General features: G+C 39.0%; 1 pseudogene; it reads left to right on the top strand.

Annotated features, from left to right (window-relative positions):
* The first annotated feature begins 6,950 nt into the window (after nt 1-6,950).
* Nucleotides 6,951-7,664, top strand: LOC133199776 (uncharacterized; annotated as a pseudogene).
* Nucleotides 7,665-7,872: the final 208 nt, after the last annotated feature.

Below are 7,872 nucleotides of genomic sequence, written 5' to 3'. Positions count from 1 at the left end.
TTTGTAATGGCAGTGCACAATCTAAACCTGGAAGTTAAAACCTTCTAATGCATTATGGGTAATATGCGCCAGAATATTGCAGACCTGTTTACTCTTACGATTTCGCTGTATTTCGAGTCTCACGTTTTGCTATAATGAAAATACAGAAATCTGTCGTTTGGATTTCAGCAGTTAGTTTTCGTTGTGATATGTCTCAGTTTGACGCTTTTTAATCGCTAACAAGAAACATATTGACGCATGCGTAAAAAAATCGGCCGCAAACCAATTGTCTCTTTTCTGAGGAAGAAACTGAAATGCGTGATCTGTTTTTAACATATCTGATATTAATCTGTTAATATAACCTGTTGACATAAAACATTGCATGTGACATTGCAGGTGCGGATTTCATTTTCAACAAGTGAATCTTTCTCATACATAATTTGCGTTTCACGGAATATTTTACTTTAATAGTAAACAAAACAAATATTTGGGACTCCTCTCTCTCTCTCTCTCTCTCTCTCTCTCTCTCTTTTAAGCAAATCTAAAGGAGAGTTGAAACCCCAACAACCCCCTTTAGATCCACCACTGCATTTCTTCTTTCAGTTTCTTTGTTATGGTGTCGAGATGTGGCGGGAAAATCTTGGCACATTGTAAAACGCGCTTAATCCACGTTTGTTGGAGCAAACATTTCGTATCAACCTGTATTTTGTCTTTTAAGAAGTCAAAACTTTTTTTTTTAATTCCCATATGAGATGTTTATTTTACGCCATTTTATAACAAATATAATAAATCCTGTTTAAACTGAGAAAGTAATGTTGATTATATATATCTTGGTCTTTGCTTTAGATAATGCAAAACAGGTGTTCTGATAGGATTCTCCGCACTTCAAAATTCGTCAATCAGTATTCGATCAGATAAAATATTTACGCCATTATTTATTCATTTTTTTAATTTTATAATTATTGTGCGTTTTTTGTTACACATTTAGAGACTGTTGATTAATATTCTATAAGAATGTTAAATACTTTTATTTGTTTTAGCTCCGCAGAAACGCACGGCTACTTAAAACTTTCATATCAAATAACCGACCGCTTCCTGGCGGCCGGTAACAAAGAGAAAGATTCAAACTCTTCAGTGATGTCGGGTTGCCGAAACGCGGTGGTTTAAAAAAAATGACAGAAACCCCTCGAAAGAAAGCAAGGTATAATGTTATTGAGGACCGGGCTGCTCTATAAATATAAGTTTAAGTGTTGGTATATGGGGATTAGAATTAAAGGTTTTCTAAACATTAAAAAGATTGTTAATCAGAATGTTCTTTCCCTTTATAAATTACGGGATACACAATATATTTACTTCCATAAAGTGAATCTGTAAAAATATATATGTTTTTCATATTTAATATATAAAGTTGCTTATCATTTACTATCGAAAAAACAACAGGTCCCCTTTTTTAGAACATCAAATTTTACTTATCGCATAAAAACGTACTTTAAACAGTTCGTATTTTATATTCTTAAAGTGAAAGACATTTTTGAAAATAGGTGATGCATGTGTCTGGTTTCAATTTATATTTTATGCAGCCAACATTTACTTGAGGAATTGATAAAGTTTAAAAGGGTATCGTTTTTATTCGATTTTCATCCGACTATAAGTTTTCAAAATATTCTCGACTATCGTCTCCATCATCTAGACGCATGCCTTTTTCACACATATCGAAGCGGTTTGATGATCAAGACTCATTTCCATTGTTTACTTTATTTATTTCCCGGTCGACAATTGATGGTTACATCAATGTTTTCTTGTTAAACCATGTTTTGGTAATCAAAAATTTAGTTGTTCTCTTGCAATATATGTAAAATCGATGGAAAGTGAATATTACGGACAAATGCCAAATCTCACTGACATATCTGAAAACAAATACTGAGAGAAAACAATATGGGTAAACAGGTCTGATATTGTACGCATCAAACAAGAGGCCCAGGGGCCACATCGCTCACCTGAACACTGTGGCTAGGAAAAACGAAAAAAATCAGTTAAGTATTGAAAAGCTTAAATGCATAAGTGGTCCCAACCTACCCCTAAAAATGAGTGGGGGTATGATTTGAACAAAGTTAAATCTACACAACTTAGAATGCTAACATAATTTTTTGACTGTTACATTTTTCTCTTCAAGTTTGAACTTTCATGTGGCCCCACCCTACCCCTGGAGGTCATGATTTGAACAAACTTGAACCCACACCGCCTGAGGATACTTCCACATAAATATTACCAATTATTGCTTTGCTGTTCTTGAGAAAAAGATTTTTGAAGATTTTTCCTTTATACACCTAAGTTATACTTTGATCGTCCATTGTGGCTCCACCCTACCCCCGGGGGTCTTCATTTGAACAAACTTGAATCGACACTACCTGACAATAATTTCACATGAGTTTCATCTTTCCTGGCCCATTGGTTCATGAGGAGAAGATTTTTCAATAATGCCATTAATGTTTTGCTATTTTGTAATTATCTCCCCTTGGAGGAGGGCGTGGCCCTTCATTTGAACAAACTTGAATCCCCTTCAACCAAGGATACTTTGTGCCAAGTTTGATTGAAATCGACCCAGTAGTTCTGGAGAAGAAGATGAAAATGTGAAAAGTTTACGACAACACCAACGACAGACAACGTACAAATTTCGATCAGAAAAGCTCACTTGAGCCTTCGGCTCAGGTGAGCTAAAAATCGCTTGATTGTGAAATTGTTGGCATGGTGGATAAAAAGCAGAGACGGTTAGCCATACAAACTCAGACCCTTCAATCATTTAGCCCAACACAAGCCATTGATGATCCTCATGAAATTGAAGGTGAAAGAGTTGCACGTCGCCCTGTCAGGATCCACCATGACTAACATTTATGTTCCACCACATAAAACAGCTGCATTTAATGCTTTTATTTAGGCACCTTCTTTGAAAAAAAAAATTGTAAATTTCAAGGCCCCAGAGTCGGGGATTCTGTGTTGGGGAGGGGGGGGGGCACTCCCTCATTTAAAAATTGAACAACCAAAAAAAAAAAAAAAAAAAAAAAATTAAAAATAGCAGAATATGTTAAATTCAATTTTTATTCAATTCCAAGCAAAACATGAGAAATGATACTTGTTTTTATCAAAAGATTTTTGTTCGTTTGTTGTTTAACGTCCCTCGAGAATTTTTCACTCATATGGAAACGCCACTACTTGCCGTTTGAGGGCTACAAATTTTGACCTATACTCGGCAATCATGGCCATTGAGCAGTGAGGGGTCGTTTTCGTGCCAGCACCTACTGCGACACGGGACTTTGGTTTATACGGTCTCATCCGAAGGAACGGTCTCCAAGTCCCACAGTAGGATTCGAACCCAGGGCGCACGGATCAACTCCTTACTCCGCGACTATAAGGCAGACGCTCTTTCCACTGCGCCACGCAGGCTTTATCAAGAGATCGATTCCTTAATGTTATACAAGTTTTATGTATTGTCTATGCATTTCAGGGTATGCATCTGCTTTGATGACCGAGACTCTGCGATATGTGGAGGCATCCCAGACACCAGCACCCTGCTTTCCACCTGCACTCTGCTTGAATCAGTTACAGCCACCTCCTCTGTGCAGTGGTTTTCTTCACCCTGAAAAAGAGGAAGCAGAGTTTAATTTCCAGTCTCGGTTTGGGAGGAAGGAGACATCTGTAAAAGAGAATCTAACCCTGATACATATAAAACTGTAAAAAATAGTTATGTAGTAGTTTGTCATAGTCTGTTTGTAAATAATTGTATAAATAGTGTTATAGTTAGTATTCACTTGTATATTTACAGGTAAAAAAAATTAAAAAAGAAAAGGGAACAAAGAAGCAGGGTCCACATCCCATTCCTGGGTGCCTGAAAAATTTACATAGGCACTCAAAAATTTTTTTGTAGCTGATGCTTTTATAAATTTTATTGTAATATTTACACAAGGCAGGTGTTTTGTCAATTATTTTGAAATGCTTTTCTCTTGTATTGTGAGACTGTGCATATGTTTTCTTTTGTGTGTTGTGTTGGGGCAAGGTTGTTTCCTGTATCCTGTGTTTAAACATTTAGTTTTCATTAATAAAATTTATGTTATGTATACTTAAAATTTTGTCTTGAAAAATGATAGTAAAAGTTGATAGTGAGGTGATTTTTTTTTAAATCCAAATTTATGAAGTGGCTTACTCATTCAGGGTCTCTGAATCCTTGATTCTCTTCAGAACTAAAAGAATTGTGTATCTTTGAAACAGCAGAAGAGGGAAGTGTGACACGTGTAGCCCCAACACCAACGAACAAGCTGACGATATGCTGTATATCTGTTTCTTCTGTAATTGAATAAAAGAAAATCATGTTATCATTCACTTGTTATCACTTATGGAAGTCTGTGATTTTCTTAAAATGCTTTATTTCATTATGATGTTTTGTTTGTTTGTTTGTTGTTTAACGTCCCTCTCGAGAATTTTTCACTCATATGGAGACGCCACCACTTGCAGGTGGAGAGCTGCAAATTTTCTTCTATACTCGGCACTTACGGCCATTGAGCAGTGAGGGATCTTTTTCGTGCCAGCACCTACTGCGACACGGGACCTCGGTTTAGACGGTCTCATCCGAAGGACCGGTCTCCACGGCCCACTGTGGGATTCGAACCCGCGACGTAAGGATCAGCTCCTTACTCCGCGACTCCGTATGAGTGAAAAATCTCGAGAGGGACGTTAAACAACATACAAACAAAAAACCTGCATTTAAATAAGTCCAGGCGTGAATTCATTCGGTCAGGACGAATCTATCCGTTGCCGATCAGTTTGTAATGCGGTTAGTATTCGTAGTAAAATTATGCACTCTGCAAATGCTTTCTTTCAATAGAGATGCAGGAAAAAACAGAAAGCCCAAAACCCCGAAAAGGATTAATTCACATAATTTAAACGTGATATGTAGTCAATGTAAACGTCAGTGTAGCCTCGTTTATATCGTCGTAATGGTTGATGAATTTCCTGACTAATCCCTCCAGATTAGGTCTAATAGGATAGGCTATGTCTAGCAGACGTCTGGCAAGATAGAGACCAGGAGATCAATGTTATTCTAGATAGGTCGTATACGGATGAGTCGGGATGTTGTACCACACTCTTCAGCTCCTTGTAGAGACAAGGGTATCCATTGGCAAATTTTATCAACCTCAGTAATTATATGTGCAAAATCCACCCCTCATGGAAATAACTCGACAATTCTGGCCATGACGGGGTTCCCTGTAATAGTTAAGGGTTTATCAATGGTCATACCATTCGCCAAAAGCCGCTGTTGGTGCTAACTGAACACTTCCTGCTGTTAAATACTCAAGCCCTTCAGTAGGGTACCAACAGACTGCAAGTGCAGGAAACATGCTACATGGTTCAATGGCTTCAGCTTAAACTGGAGGACTTGGTGTTCACTACAGTGAGTTGCGTAGAAAATCACTTGGGTCTCCTGCGTAATAAATTCTCCCACTACACTTTCATGAAGGATCGACGATGCAAACACTCCAAGCTGTCCAGCCCGAGCCACTCTCTTAATAAGTGAAGGGACCCTTTAACGAGCCGTCACCACTCATGGAGGTTCTCGTCATCAAACGACCTCTGTTGACCCTTGTGGGCAAGGGTGTGCTTGACTGCCAGACTAATTAAGGCTTGATCCCTCTAATAAGGGGCACTCTCAGCATGCAAGTGTCCCAACACAAAACCATGACAAATGACTGCGCAAAACATGTCCATTGAGCTTGGTACCACAGATAGGGCAGCTGTACCTCCAGCTCGTGGACCAATACTAGCAAAGCATAAAGCCCCAAGTACTACTGTAGGCGACTGTCCCTCCCTGTTCGCATCCTGTGTATCTCCTGAGATGATAGTGTCAGACATTACCTCATCTAGGGTTAACCATGCTTCTGACTGGCTCCCAGATGAAGGGTCATAGCCAGGGACAAAATTAACATCCCAAAGATCTTCCATTATTCTAGCAGTCTACAAATATAATCGCTCATACAAATAACCATATTTTAAACTGAATGGAAGGACCACTGGCTATTCCAGAAGAAAACAGAAAAAAGAAAATACAAACACAGGTATGTATGTACATAGGTCTATGTACAAAATAAACACTCCACACAAAGTTTCTGTACTTGGATGGAGGATTATTATTCCTTCAATGTCTTGTCTAGCACAAGGGGTTCGTTATCATCTAAAGTTCCGGTGTGGTCCTGACATTCTATTGGCTTAGTAAGATCCTCATCTTGACCATGTCCTTGGTTTGCTGTACCATACTAAAATCTGGATCATTGGAAATCATGCTAGATGTACTATCCTGGAAATGCTGATGACGCAGCCTTCGTAACCACATGGAGATATCTCGGATCTGGCACAGTTTCAACCGATCATGGTGCAACACATGCTCTTTTTTCTGATCCCCGAGGAGGGTGTAAAGTGGAACAACACTCGAGACTACCAGAGAGGGTCCAGTCTATGGAGGTCTAAGTTGGGATGATTGACAAATTTTACTTGTTGAATCCAACTTGTATACTATATCCCCAGGGCTATAGTGGTTCTCACACAGTCTAAGGTCAGTCCCTCAGGGTCAGGGTATGACAAGCAAGGCGCCGACCAAAGAGCCATCTTAGCCTTCGCAAATGCCCCCTGGTACACAGAGGTCCAAGTCCATTTTTCCTTCACATTTTCCAAGACGTACAGAACTGCATAGTTAGCAGCGTAGTGCTGGATGTGATCCCTATGATAATTTACAAATAACAAGAGAGTAGCTCGGTGGGTTTACTAGGTGTAGGCCAGTTCCTAACAGTTTCTGTCTTTGATGGTGAGATTTATATGCCCCTGCTACATGACTGTGACTATCACTTATATATCAGGTTAGCTTTACGGTCCTGTGGTGTCTCTATCTATTATTACCCACATATCATCGCGTTTGCAAACGTCACGTGATGTCTACAGGTGTGAAACTTAAGAAACTCCACGGAGAAGACAATGTGTACATTTGGCTGGCAAATTTTGAGAATGGGGAAAAATTCCAAAATGAAAGTGATGCAAAGGCTTTATTAGCTGTCAGTTATTACTTTACAGGACAGGCCGTCACCTGGTTTCACACATTGTCAACGGCCGAAAAAACCAACATGCAACTGTTTAAAAACTTCCTAAGAGAGAGGTTCGCACCAAGTGAGGCCACATTTTTAGTTACAGGAATTAAACGGGAATTTAGTGAAACCACCGACATGTACCTAGCTAGAGCTGAAAAATGGTTTTCGTACATGATTCACCAGAACTCTACAACGTTCAGTTTAGTGAGAATGGACTCAATAATTTTAAGAACCGGATAATTGGCAAACAACCAATACATTCGAAGCACTGAGAGCAGCAAGAGCAAAAGCCGAACTGGATTGTGTTGAGAGTAGTTCAGTCTCAGAACCTGCTCTAAAAGCATTCGCCTCTGAATTCAGAAATTCCCTCAGAAAAGAATTGTACTCCTTGTCAATGTTTTATAACCAGAGCAATGCACCTTATCGAGGACCAAACCCTTTCAACCAAAACAAAAGACAAAAAAAAAAAATCGCAGACCACAACAACAATGGCAGCAATCCCCCCAACGACCCTGGCAGTAGCCTCCACAGCAACCTTCATTTATACTTTGTTTTCCTTGAAATTGGCCATCCATAGGGAAAAAAAAACCAAAAATACATACTTTTGTTTAATTAATTTTATAAATAGGTAGAGCAGGGTGACCCTCGCAGTCTTTGTGGTGTAGGGTATGATGTTATCCTGTAGTTAATAAAGTCGTATCTGTACCGACATCATCATGTTGTGTTCGATAGTTGTTTTATTACAAGTCCAGCTCTTTATGATACACTT

This window comes from Saccostrea echinata, unplaced genomic scaffold, assembly GCF_033153115.1.
Source record: "Saccostrea echinata isolate AGI-Se365-2 ecotype Australia unplaced genomic scaffold, CSIRO_AGI_Sech_v1 ptg000036l, whole genome shotgun sequence".
Lineage (NCBI taxonomy): Eukaryota > Metazoa > Mollusca > Bivalvia > Ostreida > Ostreidae > Saccostrea > Saccostrea echinata.
Note: the sequence above shows the minus strand (reverse complement) of the source record. Positions and strands in the feature narration are given on the sequence as shown.